At 47.9% G+C, this 15,836-nt stretch overlaps 1 protein-coding gene across 1 annotated transcript in view; it reads right to left on the bottom strand.

Moving 5' to 3' along the window:
* The window catches only part of LOC119463461 (probable cytochrome P450 301a1, mitochondrial), a 129,338-nt gene that overhangs the window by 2,257 nt on the left and 111,245 nt on the right, over positions 1 to 15,836 (bottom strand). The window lies entirely within an intron of this gene.

Raw genomic sequence — 15,836 nt, 5'->3', positions numbered from 1 at the left:
TACATGGTTTTCCTTTTCGTTCTTGCCATTGCACCTGCCCTATTTCTTTTCCATCTTCCGCGCTTGCGCGTTACACGTTTAGGGCGATTTGGGTATCTATCTCCTTCACCCTTTTTCTCGGAGTCCCAATGTTCCATCGTGTCTGGTGCATGATGCTCCCTGGACTCAACTGCACCTATCAACTTCCTATCTTTCTGAGGTGGAACTACTTCTTTCTTTACTCTCTTCTGCTCTTCGGGTATATGGACCTCGATCGGGATGTTGTCCATCCTCTTATCCCGGTTAACCTGAATCAAGGGCTCTCTAGTCATGAGCTTCTTTGCGGTGTCACGGGCATTATCTAGTATGTCTGTGTCCTTCCCTTCAGCAATCATCATGCAAACACTAGTCTTCTCGTTTTTCCCCTTAGCCATTGTCTTTCGACACACAACGCATGCCCTGACGTATCTCCTCACGTCGCTCTGTATTCCGATCCAAAAGAAATCTGTAATACTCGCCAACATGCTCCCTATCCCTTATGTCCTGCCATCACACTGTCATGTCCTATCTTCATTACTTTCTCTCTAAGCTCTTTCGGGACCATCAACTGCTGAACCTGTCTTCCCGAGCTGAACACACACTTCCGGTATAATAAATCGTTCTTCTTGAAAAACTCCACCACGTTTCGACTTCTTTGTCTTCGTACTACTTCCCCTATCTTCTGTACGCACTTCTGCAATGATTCGTCTTTCTCCTGTAATTCCTTGAACTCAGCGACCGTTATGTTCAACCCTTTAATGTTCGTGACCGGTAATGGTTTTAAGGGCTTAGTACTCTTACTCCTGGCTCGCGTTTGTACTGCCGCTGCTACCTCTACCTCAGGTGACTCCTCTTCTAGCGTTTCTGGCTTTTCTCTCTTCCCTAAATCTTCTGTCCTCTTCCAGTTATGGTCTGGGTCATCCGCCCTTCTCACCCCTGATACATTCCCCAAAATCAAGTCAAACAGAGGATCTTCTACACACCTAGCTGTGACCAATCCCGTAAAAAATGGTGTCGAAACTTGAATTTGCGCCTCTGGCAAGTACTTGACAGACCTGTCCGCCAAAATGACTGGTTTGAAATAGCCGGTCATGTTCTCTGACGGCACCAGACTTTCCCTAACCAATACTGTGTTCGCCCCCGTGTCTCTCAAAACTGTGGCCCTGCGTCCTTGAACTTCTCCCTCCACCACGGGCATGTTCTTTTCTCTCGGCTCACCCTCTTTACCTTTCATCATACATGCAGCTTTGTCTGCGTATCCTGATCTGCATTCGTGCGCTCCATGCCCTCTCTTTTGACATAGCTGGCAAACCACTGGTGGACCACGTCTACTATCCTTCGCCCGACAGTTCATTGCTATATGTCCCAGCCGGTTACAAAGAAAACATCTTTGGGGCGTCCCTTGCCTGTTCATGGGACCCCGATTCCTCGTCTCCCCTGCAGCTGCCATCGGCGCGTCCTTGCCACTCTTTCCTAAATTCCTTAGTCCCTGCGCCTCTACAAACTGATCTGAGTGCGCTGCCATTTCCTCTACTGTTTTTAATTTCCTCTCCTTGAGGAATATCGCCAGACTGTCGCTGCACCTGGCGAGAAATTGTTCTCCTACGACCTTGTCCCGCACCCCTTCATATGTCTTGTTGGCCTCCGATAATTCCATCCATCTGTCAAAGTAGTTTGTTAATCTACATGCAAACTGTTTTCCAGTTTCCGCGTCTTCCGGCTTGCATGACCTGAACTTTTCGCGGAAACCCTCAGCAGTTAGCCGAAATCTTTGCAATAGAGTGTTTTTCACTTTGTCATAGTCTAAGCTCTCTTCGGCGGGCATCCGTCCAAACACACTCAAAGCCTCACCAACTAGACACAGGCTTAAGGCGCTAGCCCACTCATTCTTTGCCCAGCCTTGCCCGACCGCTATTCTCTCAAAGCGATGCAAATACGCATCTAAATCATCTCTGCGCTCATGAAATGGAGCCATTGATTGCCTGGGGCAAATCTGCTTTGGTCTGGGCGAAGTAGAGTCGGATGACGCCGACCTGGGGGAAATCGACCCCTCGCGAGACCCGCAGTTCATCTCTTCCAATTTTAACTTCAACTCTAAAATTTCCTTCTCGCGCTCATGATTTTCGCGTGCTTGTTGCTGCTGCTTATCCCGTTCTTGCCGAGCATATTCAAAGAATGTCATCGCCTCCTCCTTAGTCATGTTCAAATCCTTTGCTACTGCCGCCAACCGCTCCAACTCCATCTTTACAACTCCCGACTATCGGTGACTGGGCCGTATCAATCCTGGCAGGCTCGCCAATATTTGTCACCTTTACTTGGGAGTGCGGAGAGTTGCGAGCATGCGCTACTCTCGATGGAGGAGAGACACGACCGGCGGCATGGCAAACGAGGATTTAATACGTACAGGAACGATGAACGCACGCAACACACAACACTGAAACTGAAACTCAAACTAACGGCACGCAAAACTAAAACTATGATTTAACAAAAATCTTCACTCGAACTTAAATAACAAACTCAGATTACATAGCAGCTACTGAAAAAAGGACTATCTCAGTTCCGGAGCCTAGCTCCGCCTTAGAAGTCTCTAGGTCAGTCCTAGCGCGGGTTCGTTAGAGTCTAGCCACCCTGCATCCGGCCTAGCTGCGTCGCAATCGGAAACGTGGGCTTAGAGATCGTCGTCGCGAAGTTCTTGTCGAACCCACGTCGGGCTCGTCCGCAGCATTGAGGGTGTCGTAGGTGTCGACGCCTCGCGTTGTTTCTTTTGACGGTGGTGAGCTCGTCGGTATCTCGTCGGTGATGTGCCCGTTAGCGATGGCGTTCGCCGTAGCTTAGGCCCACCTGCCTAGGCCTAGCGTCGGGACGCGTCGCAACTTCTTCAAGAGTGCCGACGTGGCGTCCCGAGGAGAATCAAACGTGCCGGTCTGCCGCAGAAGGGGGAGCCTCTCTGGGGTGCCTGGTCCTGCCGTGAGAAGCTGCAGCTCGTCCAGGAGCCTCGCCCGAACTTGCCGAGTTCGACGGCCACACCTTGGACGGCCAGCGTCGCGGACTCAACCAGACCCCCAAGTCTCCCGTCGCCAGAACATAGCTGGAGATGCGACGTTCCTGACCCGGTGCCACGTTGAAACTCAACGGACAGCGCCGTTCATCCCTCGACTATGCCTCGGTTCGTGCGCCTCGCGCGCTCGCGCCGTTCCGAACACCAGGCATCGCGTGCTCCTCTTCTTTTTCGCGCCACCGGCGGCCTCTTACATGTGACAAGTGCTCGAGGGAAAGGTTGGCGTCAACGCATGAATCAAAGACTTCGGTAGCCAATCGGGAGCTTTTCGGAAATGGTGTCATGGCGTCGAGCAAAAGGCCAGAAGAGGAGCCAGGCACGTCCAAACACTCAGACATGTCAATAGGTTCGACACAGCCGAGGCACTCGTCGCGAAGCAGAGTCAGCGGGTATTGGAACGGGTTGTCCACTAGCATAGTTGTTGTACCAGCGGCTACGTCAAGAACGGCGAATGGAAGCGGTAGAGATTTGCGGTGAAGAAAAACAGATGAAGGCGTGAAGAGTACCGAGGCGTCGGGCGCCGATGGACACAACAAAGCGACTGGTGTTGAAGTGCTTGGTGGCAGATCAGTATCGGCGGCGACAATAATCTTTAAGGGGGCGGGAGAGGCGGCAGGCAGAGTGGTGTTAACGACAGACAGAGCAACTTCGGCACGGGCACAGTCAATGACGGCACGGTGGCGCGACAGAAAGTCCCATGCCAGGATGACATCATGGGAGCAGGAAGGCAGAACAAGGAACTCAATTGTGTAAACTACGTTCTGAATAACGATCCTAGCGGTACATGCGGCTGAAGGTTCGATGGGCTCCGTGGTGGCAGTACGAAGTACAAGGCCAGAAAGTGATGTGGTGACCTTCCTAATCTTACGGCAAAGAGTCTCACGCATGACGGTAACCGCAGCGCCCGTGCCGATGAGTGCGAATGTAGCGGCTCCTTCAACCTGTATTTCTATAATGTTTTGCGGCGATAGCGGAGGTCTTGGGCATTTCGACAAGCGTGCAGCTCTTGCCTCCGAAGCTGCAGCATTTAGTTTCCCTCGTTGGAAGGCGGGCGACGACGCATCGGCGATATCGAACGGCGACGCGGTGATGGTGAACGACGGGGGCTGAAGTTCTGACGACCGGTCCAGAAGTTCGGCGATGGGTTCGAATCAGCATGCTGGTGGGATGCAGGTACCTGTGGCTCAACGACGACATCCTGACGCGGCAGACGACGGCGACAAAAGCGCGCCACATGTCCCGCGATACCGCACGAGAAGCATATCGGCCGATTGTCCCGCGTGCGCCAGGGATCTTGTGGCCGGAAGTACTGAGGGGGCATTTGAGGGACAGGGAGAAGCGCTGGGCGCAGTGGCGGCGCCGAGTAGGGGAGTGTCGTTGGTCTAGGACGCGACACGACTTCAGCGTACGTCAAAGGTGCAGCAATCTCAGCTGGTGCAGCAATCTGTTGGACTGGTGGAAGAGCCTCTGCAACCTTCTCGCGGATGGCCTGCTGCACGGCCGAGGACAAAGGTTGGACAGGCTCCTGGGTGAGAGGGAGCAGCGAGAGCTGGCGGGCCACCTCTTCACGAATGAAGGCTTTGATCTGAGGCAGCAGAGACCCGTCATCAGCCTGTCCGTGAGCTGTCACCAAACTGGAAAGGGAGGCGACTTGAGGAACAGTTTGGCGGGCGAGCGCTCGTTGCCGGCGTAATTCATGGAAGCTTTGGCAATATGTGACTACGGCTGCAACGGTGGTAGGATTCTTGGCCATGAGCATCTGAAAAGCGTCGTCATCAATGCCCTTGAGGATTTCTTTAATCTTATCTTCCTCAGTCATCGTTCGGCTCACGCGGTTGCAGAGGTCTATGACGTCCTCGATGTAGCTAGTGAAAGTCTCGCCCGGCTGTTGCGCTCGGTGGCGAAGGCGCTGTTCAGCGCGAAGCTTTCGCACCGCAGGACGGCAAAATACCTCCGCGAATGCATTCTTAAAGTCATTCCATGTCGCAATGGTTGCTTCATGGTTGCGGAACCAGAGGTGGGCGACACCCGCAAGATAAAAAATAACCTTGATGAGCTTTGTCCGATCGTCCCATTTGTTGTGGTTGCTCACCCGTTCGTACGACGAAAGCCAGTCGTCGACGTCGGTATCAGCGGTGCCACTGAACACAGCCGGGTCGCGTTCACGAACGGCACCACAGGTGACTTGCACAGTTGACGAAGTGGGTCGCTCACCGGCGTCGTCTGGCATGGTCGTGGGGGTAGCGGAGGGCACAGTGCGGCTGCGGAGTTCCAGGGCTAGTTGTTAGGATAGTTAGGATACCCAGCACCTCCACCAAATGATATGGGGTTTATTGGCATTCAATCCCGTAAGGTCCAGCTCAAAGAGCACCCGAGCAGTTCCAGCCAAACGCCAGCGCGAGGCAAAAACCAGCGACACCGATCCTTTCGTCTTTCTCTTCCTCACTTCAGGAGCCATGCGACCACAGCGACGCTTGTGCTAACTTCGTCATTACAACACGAAGGAATGCAACCGGCTGACTTCACTGCACAAATTTGATCTGCTTTTGTTTAATGTGTTATCTACTACTTATAAAAACCAGATGTCTGCCTGCTTTTCGCATTATTGCATGTGTTTTACAGGAAGTAGAGACAGAGAAGCAAGAAAAGGCAAGTATGTTTATGACTGAGTAGTTTCTTAGACTACTGCGATCTGTTACAACCAGCATAAACAAAAGTAATTCGATGCACTGAAGTAAGCGAAATGTGCAATTACCTTTTAATGTGAGGGTTAATACAGATGCAGTAAGGATACAAAGTCTGCAACACACTGAAGGTTTATTGGTTTTTTTATTCAGGAGAAAAATGATGCATCAGAAAAATGAGAAAAAACTGTTTAAATATTGCTTCGAAAATAAATTGGCAATACTGCTTATTCCCAGTCAAAGCGTGAAATATGCTATTGTAGAACATTCATTACGATATCCAGTTTTCACGTTCGCTTTGCGTCTCGCAGCGGAAGTAACAGAACCTTGAAATGAGATAATTCATTGGGGAAAATGCGCATGAAAGCCCTAACCAACCGACTGCAACTAAATGGTCGCGCGTATAGCGTGACCTATTGACCACAGCATTTGTCCTTAGTTGCATATTCTTTAAATTGTCCCGCCCGTAAAAGCATACCGCGATAACACTGTGGCGTTTTCGTATATCGCGAGTTGTCTCCAGAACCAGAAAATTGGGACGACATCCGAAGGCCATGCCTTCCCGTGAGGGACACCTCGTAGTATTTACCAACTCGCAGCGCGTGTGAATAACGGAAAATCACGCAAAAGTACGTACTATCAGCACCCGAAGCCAACCTAAAAAACAGCGTCGCCAGATTAGCAACGTAGCGTGTCAACAAACCCTTAGAAATCACAGAACCGAATCTGACCTACGAGTTTTTATCTGCACTGTTCGCGTGTCGGTGCTGATGTTACGTACCGATTGCGCAATCCAAGGCTCCACTCAATTAGTTGCACTGTTCGAGGCTTGTTGATCCAATATTTATAGACAAAAAAGTATCTATAAACGTTGCGTTGAGCGACCACCGCCATTTTCCAAAACAGACCGCGAAATACCTCTCGGCGCAATTTCGACGGAAAAATCGCAGCGATTGCTGCGACGTTGCGACGCTGCGACCAACCGGTTGGTCGCAGCCGAAAATCGCAGAATCGGCCCTGCTACTGGTATATTCGTCGCACGCGACGGAAATCGCACTTCCGGTGCGATAATCGCAGTGCAAGATCGCACCATATGAAACGGCCTTAAGGCGGAGGTTGTGGGTTCGGCTTGCACCTTCGGCAAGTTATCTTTTCGTTTCATTTCTATTTCCTTTATTATGTTCTACATGCCAATTTGAACAACGCCTAATTTCCCTAATGCTTTCCTGGGTATCAGTGTCGGTTGGCTTATGAGAACTTGGCTTATATGGAACTGGCTAATGGGCTGAAATTGAATGTGTTCAGCGACGTTTCATTCGTATCCTGTCCGATCCACTTTCTGGGACGCCGTGTATTCTATGCCTACATGAGGCGTAGAACTAAACGGTATACTGCGCATGTTTAATATTACAACACTAGAAATAAGGCAAAAATATCGTGATTACTCATTTTTGTATAAACCAATTCATAACCACTTTTCCTGTCCGCGGTTACTGTCAGTTGTAACGTTCGGCGTGCCTCGCCCAAACTTGTGTAATCCCAGCATTTTCTACGTAAATTGGTCTTGCAACTGTAATGCTATAACACGTCTGGTGACACAACAAAGTACCTTACGTTACGATATTGATATTTTCAGGTTTTGTATTTGCTCGTTATCTGACTTCTGTCATTGGCGTAATTCATTTTTTTGTTGCATGTTACCGCTGTTCTTGAGGTTTTCTGTTTCGTTTGTTGTTTGTGTTTTCGGTTCTTTGTTTAACACAAGTGCACCAATATTAAAGTGCCCCTAAACCACCTCAGATATTTTTTGAACATTTCAAGTAAACACGCGAATCTAGTTCAGAATGCCATCACGATCAACGATGCCAAACGCTGCAGCGCTATGTGCCGCGGGCACGCCACAAAAAAAAAAAAAAAAAAAAAAAGAAAAACAATGCCATCCTCCTCTCTCCTGGCCTTTCCGGTATCCCCAGCGGACGTCAAGATTTCACCAGGGTGCATCTGGTGATGTCAGCAGCGGTGACGATGTCTATTGGTCGAACAAGAACATACGACTTCCGGTTTGTCTGCTAGCAGGTACACGCGCTCCCTGCTCTTAACAATTCCTTGTGTTGCTCGCTTGTGCGCCCTTGCGAATCGGTAATTACAGCCCGCAACGCAAGTGCCAAATCGCTCGTGTTCCAACACAGTCATGCTTAGCGGTCTGATTAGCTGCGCGAACAGAGTGCGACAGTGTTGGCCTTTCCAGACGTGCGCGCAACACAGGGTCTATAGCGGCACGCTTCGCATGCGCACGGGCCGGCACCCCAGCAACAGCGGGTAGCCGAGAAGCGCTGAGTCGCTTCTAATGAGGCCCGTCCACGTTACCGGCATGGTAACTCGCCACACGCCGTTCGCGGGCCGCCGTTCGACGGCGGTTTCTCTCACGAACGGCGTGATTTCCTTGCCGTAGAAAGGATGTGACCGGGACCCATTTGTGCGGCAGCCTCACCGCCACTGATCGGTCGATAGCGCCGCTATCATCGCTAGGCTCCGGTTCACTCCAAAGCTAAAGCGAACGGCGCTTCAGAATGAATCGCCGACGCTCACAAGCCGCAATATTTTTTTTACCGTTGTTGTCGCTCTTCGCAATAATTGTACACAAAGAAGAAAATACACGGATGGTAGCTCCGCCGTCGGCTGCGATGCGAGCACAGCTGAGCCGGTCGTCTCCCGTCGGTAACCGTGCGCTGCAGCTGAGCTCGACAAGTATCAGAGCTCTCGTTCTTGCTAAACGCTTGACAGTGGACATCGTTTTTAATAAAATGTACAGTTTATGTATCGCTTTATCTAGCGGAAAATATTTTGCTTCGAACAGAAGCTGCAGCCGATGTTTTCGTCGCCGGTGGCGGAGGCGTGCAGCTTCGGGCTCGTCTATTGGCCCGTCGGCTGTGCGGTGGGCGGTGTGCCGGCCGAACGGCCCTCTACTTGGGACACCTCTCGCGCGGTAGACGTTCTACGGCAATGACGGCCCGTTCGGCGTCGGTGTATTTGCCGCTAGCCTGGACGTGCCTTAATCGGAAGTGGACAGGTTTGGAGAAGCGCGTTGGCGATGAATTATGTAACGTGATATTCGGAGGAGCACTCGGCGAGGAGGAGACACCAGCCGACGAGGAGAGTAGCGAAGGAAAGAGCGAACCGAGCGAGGGCCGTATTTCGATCATCAAACGCGTGTAACTCCGCTATTATGGCCCAATTGCGAAAAATTCTCGCGGCTACCTGTTCGTTGCAGACTCGTTCACTACTGCAACACCAACTAAATTTACACGTATGGGTGGTTTCGGGGCCCTTCAAGGCGTAGAACGTTCTTGGGCACTTTCAGAAATAAATGAAATGAAAATGAAATGATCTTAGTTTATATATATATATATATATATATATATATATATATATATATATATATATATATATATATATATATATATATATATATATATATATTGAACTACCCATTCAACTACATCTTGACTAAGCTGGGTCCCCCCTATAGATATATATTATTGCTAGCGTACTTGCATTTAGATGCACCGTAAAGCTTGCCGGGGAACAAAACAATTGGAGGACACTTAACCCTGTAATGCCCAAACACAGTTCCACACCCAGAAAAATGAGAAGAACCTGTTCACGTTTTCATTTGGCCATGGAGAGTTCATTTGTACAAGAAAAACAACCAAACAATATTTGCAGTTGGAACGTAATTAGTACGGCTATTAATTGGTAATTGGTTTGCTGAACTCTTCACAGCTGAGAACTTGCTCCGGCATAACCAAAATGCTACTATAGGCTCGCCACTAAGTTTTCTGCACCTAAATTTGTGCTTGGAAGTATCAGACTCAGCATAGCATATGATACATTGGGCATTACAGGGTTAAGCTTCGCCTTTAAGAGTAGAACGCGATAGCGTTATCGGTACCCGTTCGCATCGCATCGTTCGCATACGACAAGTAGACTTCATTCACTGCAACACTGAACGTGGGAAAGTCAGCTTACAAAGACCAAGCTTACACCGATCACCTTAAAGTCAGCTTCACTTTTAAACTGAAATGCAATGCTAGAAAACGTATTTACAGGGGCAATATAAGTGGTCTTATATTAAAATGTGAAGGCGCTAGCACCTTTTTTTTATTATTTTGTTAAATGTTTGCTATTGCCCCGACGCGCGCAGGTCTGGTAGAAATGCTGGAAAAGGGGTTTGTGTTTGAGTTTCCTCGTAGCAGAATTACGTTTTCTCGTACATTCAAATTACAATCCGACGCCGAATGGTAAAGTCGAACTTTACCATTTTTCTGACGGATTTCCCTGTGAGAAATTCAATTTTTGTTACCCAAAACCTTGCACCACATAGAGGGCCTGCACGGTCGATTTGGTTGGATGATTTTCTCCGCCACCCGCGATCACACGCCGGTTGCCGACGCCGGATTTTGTGCGACACGGGGCCCTACACGCTATCGCGTTAAAATGTCGCAGTTTCGCCCGAAAGCGACGCATCAATTGCGATATCAAATAAGTAAGGATAGTAGTTTTATCGGCCGCATAAGCTTGAACTTATTCGCTTACTAACTGAAATAACAAGCCTGGTGTCAGCGCGCGCAAGCGTGATTCCACTTCCTCTTGCGCCCGGTCGCAAGATACGCAATTGGTGCTGCAGCTAAACTTCGCCTCCCCTCCCTTCCTCCCTCTTATCCCTCCACGGCCTTTCGCACGACGGAAGAAGTCGCGTTTGTTCTCAGCCATGCTTTCGCTCTCCGTGAAAGCGCGCGTCCCTCGCGCGCTTTCACTCGCACATACAGCATACGGCGTGCGGCGACGATTTTATCGCCGTTGGACTTTATACGGAACCTCACGGCGACGACAAAAATGCGCTTGGAGTGTCCACATAATTTGTATCGCAATAATAACATTTATTCGGGGTCCATGCTCCTAGCCCCATAAGCACGTTTCACACATCGTGTGAGATGTGATTGAGCTAGGACGATTGAGATGAGATGCGAGATGATAGTCTTTTTCACTCGTAGAACATCATAATTTTAATTTCTTTTAAATTCTATTAGGCTGTACGGAGACGCCCTTACCGACATTACTTTTTGAGGTATAATTTAGTACATTACACAGGCTGGCTTGCTGGAATGTGGATGGTGTGCTGCTCTGAAATGCAGAGCTGGCGGTGGCAAGAGTTTTTTTCCTTGACCTCCAGAACAACCGTGAAGCTGGCGAGAGGTCGTCAGGGCGACACCATAACGGCGACGATCTAACGACGACGGCTGTTGCTGTCAGACAAACCGGGCCGCGTTGTGAGCTTTTCTCTCGCAGTAAAAATGTAGAAAACCACAATTATTGAATCACATGGTACCTGAACTTATAGCTTTCCATCTGTTGAATCGCCACTGGGACTTTACTTGATATTCAAAACGATTGTCTTGTCAAAGACAGGCCCACATTCACATATCTTACAGTTGGCAGCAAGGCGAGACCCACATTCTTAGTTTTTAGAGGACAATTGGTTTGCATAGGCATAAGGATACCTTGGCACGTGAAGTGATGGAAGCCAGTATTGACGTGAAAGCGTCAAATGGTCCACTGAGCGAAAAGGCCGGCGCTTGTCGTCTGTAGCAGTGAAACGGCACCTAAACTCGCATTGCCATTGGCTGCGTCGCCACGTCACGTGTGCGGCACGGAGCAGAGCGGGCGAAAGGAAACACCTTTTTCTGCTATAGCGCGCCAGGTGCTGCGTAAGAAAATTTTGAGAGGGCATCGCCGCGACATGTCACCCAATGGGCATCGCTGCCTCGGTGGCATGCGGCGTTGGCACCGCAGGCAGTGGCTGCTTGCTGGCTCAGGAAGCATGAACCGCTATGGTAGATTACTTGCAACGCAAAACTCGAAGGACCGCTCAGCGCCGTACATTTGAAAACTAATGCTTTTTCCTTCAGAAATCATAAGTACTTGTTGTCCCCGGATGTATTTTAGAATAATTCTGAATCACGCATTGGTGCAGGCACGGTGCAGCACACTTCTAGAAAACTTACCTCACTGAGTGATTAAGCCATTGAGGATACAATAATGCTGGATAAGAAGCTTTCTGAACAAAACTGGTTTAGATCACATTACACGCTACGGAGTCCTAATGCTTACGCAAGCCAATTGTGTTGTCAAAATCAATATTATGGCTTTCGCCTTGCTGCCAAATCTAAGGAATGTGAATGTCCATCTATCTATAGAAAGAAAATACTTCTGTATTTGATGTAAAGACGCAATAGTGAATATACTGTTGGAAATATATATTCAATTATCCTGCCAAGATATCTTCATTCGACCATCCGGTACCTTAGGGCGAAGGGAGGGGAGTCCCCAAAACAGTACAGAACTGCGCCTTTTTGTATCCTTCCTCTACATTTTCTATTCACATTTGGCAAGTAGTACGGCTTAGACTTTATTATGTAATTTCCTAAATAATTTTTGTTCTCCAGTAGGCAATTTTGCAGGTTATTTTTTTATCGTTAAGCGTTCTGCAACGTATCCTGAAATCTGCTTTACATCGACAGATTTTACAATATGTTATTTGTAGGACCCGATTTTCTCATATTCAAATTTACATCGCCGTTCCTGATGTACGGAGCGCAATGTCTGCGAGCACCAAGTGTCATCACCACCATCATCAGCCCATATTTATGTGCACTGCAGAACGAAGGCCTCTCCCTGAGATATCCAATTACCTCTGTATTGCGGTAGCTTATCCAAACATTGGGTCGGCAAATTTCCTAACTTCATCACCGCACCTAGTTTTCTACCGTTCTCGACTGCGCTTCCCTTCTCTTGCACCCATTCTGTAACTCTAATGGTCCACCGGTTGTCTACAATACGCTTTACATGGCCTGCCCAGCTCCATTTCTTTCTCTTAATGTCAGCTAGAATATCGGCTATCCCCGTTTGCTTTCTGATCCACATCGCTCTCTTCTTGTTTCTTAGCGTTAGGCATAACATTTTTCGTTCAATGACTCTTTGTGCGGTCATTAACTTGTCCTCGAGCTTATTTGTTAACCTCCAAATTTCTGCCCCATATGTTGGCACCGGTACAATGCAGTGATTGTACACTTTTCCTTTCAATGACAGTGGTAAGCTCCCCGTCAGGATTTCGCTGCCTGCCGTGTGCACTCCAACCCAATTTTATTCTTCTGTAAATTTCATTATCATGATCAGGGTACCCTGTGAGTAATTTGCCTAGTTGAACGTACTCCTTTCCAGACTCTAGTGGCTGACTGGCGATCCTGAATTCTTGTTTTCTTGCCAGGCCATTGAACATTACCTTTTTTTCTGTATATTAATCTTCAAGCCCATTCTTACACTTCCTCGGTTATTGTCCTCAATCATTTGTTGTAATTCGTCCCAATTGTTGCTGAATAGGACAATGTCATCTGCAAATCAGAGATTGCCGAGGTATTCACCATTGATCCTCACTCCTAAGCCTTCCAAGTCTAAGAGCTTGAATACTTCTTCTAAGCATGCAGTAAATAGCATTGGAGAGATTGTGTCTCCTTGCCTGACCCCTTTCTTGATAGATAAGTTTCAACTTTTCTTGTGGAGAACAAATGAAGCTGTGGAATCTTTGTAGATATTTCCCAAGATATTCACGTATGCCTCCTGAACTCCTTCATTACACAATGCCTCTGTGACTGCTGGTATCTCTACAGAATTAAATTCTTTTTCATATTCTCTAAAAACAATAAGAGAGGATTACTCTACTCCGCATATTTCTCGATTACCTGATTGATGACATGGATGTGATACACGGTAGAATATCCATTTCTGAAGCCAGCCTGTTTTCTTAGTTGATTGAAGTGTTGCCCTGATTCTATCAGAAATTATCTTGGCGAATATTTTATACAGTACTGAAAGCAAGCTAATGGGCCTATAATTTTGCAATTCTCTAACGTCTCCCTTCTTATAGATTAGTATAATGTTGGCATTCTTCCAGTTCCATGGTACACTTGAAGTCATGAGGCAATGAGTCTAAAGTGCCGCAAGCTTTTCAAGCTTGATATCTCCTCCATCTTTTATTAAATCGACTGTTATTTCGATCTTCTCCAGCCGATTTTCCCCGGGTCATGTCTTGCAAGGCCCTTCTAGTTAATCGCTAGTTGCAGAAGGAGCCTCTGTATCCTGTTCATGACTACTTCGAATAAAAGTAGCTTGGTTGCTGTGGGAACTGTACAGGTCAGTATAGAATTCTTCCGCTGCTTTTATTATGTCATCGAAATCGCTGATGATATCACCCTGCATATCTTTCAGTGCATACATCTTGCCTTGTCCTATGCGAAGTTTTCTTCTCACTGTGTAAGATACAGGGGCGTAGCCAGGGGGGGGGGACGGATGGGGCTTCCCCCACCCCCGAAATTTTTTCGTGCTGGCATGCACCGCCGACCAAAACAACCACCGACGCCACGAATCATTTTGTATTTTGTCTACAATGTCGTTTTCACGCTCGAAAAGAGATTTCGGCACGAACTTTGTGATAATGGGCTGGATTTCGTGGCAACGCCCTTGCACCTGGAGTCACATAACGCCAGGATCCCCATCCGAGCACAAACTTTCAAGGACTTTTCGATAGCGAGCGGGCGCGTGGCGGCATCTCGCAGCGGCCGCGGAATCTGCGGAGCGCATGGATTTCAATTACGAAACTTTATGGGTATGAAGTTCTCATAAACATTTGTCGCGAAAGGTGCACTGACATTTCCAAAGGCGTGCTTTAGCTTTTCAATTCTGAAACTTTATGGGTTTAATGTTCTTATGAACTTGGGCCAACATGCGCGCACTGGAGCCCTCGTGTCCAAGCCATTCCAGAAACGGAAGCACGCGCTTGCAATCTTCTTCACACACGAGAATACTAAATATCACTGTGGCTGTGAGCTGACAGCTGACAATTTTCTCCAAACATTTTCAGTAAGCGTGCCCAACGTGATCGATCGGCTGGACCAGGGCAGGCAAAGTAAAATATGAGAAAACAGAAGAAAGTTAACGGCCTATTATTGAGGCAGTTCTTTTTTGCCGGCGACAAGGTCTGGCTCTACGTGGCCACCGGGACAGTGGTCTTATGGATTTAAGCATAGCCCCCGCTGAAAATACTGGTATTTTCGGAGTGCGTCTTCGCATGCGAGCTGATTGTGGAGATACATATCTGAAGAACCATTTGGAATGTTGCCCCAGTAATGTCTTGTATTTAGGCCCAGATGTACAAAACCAAATTACAGAAATTTGTGGTGAAATTATCAAAGAAAGCCTAGATGCAAAAGCAGGCTGCTTCTCCATACATGCTGACGAAACGACCGATATTGCTGGAATCGAAAAGCCTACTGTTTGTGCAAGGTACCTAAACAAGGTTGAAAACGACATCGAAGGAGTGTTTTTAGGTTTTAGCCTCGGAATAGATGCTCTCTTTCATTGCGACTACAGGTTCTATGTAAATGTGTACAAACTGCTGCAGAGTCTAGTCACCCTTTCAGTGACCACTTCCAACGCAGAGAGAATATTTTTAAGAAGAGTTTACTAAAAAAAAACTACTTGCGCTCTACAATGTCTGTGGAACGCGTGATTGGGCTGCCGCTTCTATACGCACATAGAGACGCCGGCATCAACGTGTCCGAAATCATTGACCGCTTCGCTCAACTTCCCCGCCGTGTGAAGTTTGTCCTTTAGATAGCAAAGCAGCAAAAGTCAACGCAATTAAAAAGCTCTGTTCCGTCAGGTACATAAACGCGTAATTATGAAAACGTATGACTGTTCGTTAGCTTTTAAAACCGCAGACATTCTCGCTGTTTACTCTAACAGTTAGCATCATGATAAAAATTATCATGCGAATAAGAAAATTACGAGGACATCAATAACCAATTTGAGCCACCTTGCTCATTGAAAGCCAGGCCCACGCGGCGCTTGCCAAAAACACTTGGATAATAGGTAGTTCAACTTGCTGCATCATCTGTGGCTTTCGTTTATCCTCTTCTTTCCTTTTTAGCTACCTGCTTTTACTTATTTTTTGAAACGAA

Source organism: Dermacentor silvarum, chromosome 9 (assembly GCF_013339745.2).
Source record: "Dermacentor silvarum isolate Dsil-2018 chromosome 9, BIME_Dsil_1.4, whole genome shotgun sequence".
Lineage (NCBI taxonomy): Eukaryota > Metazoa > Arthropoda > Arachnida > Ixodida > Ixodidae > Dermacentor > Dermacentor silvarum.
This window is presented reverse-complemented; position numbering and strand designations above follow the sequence as displayed.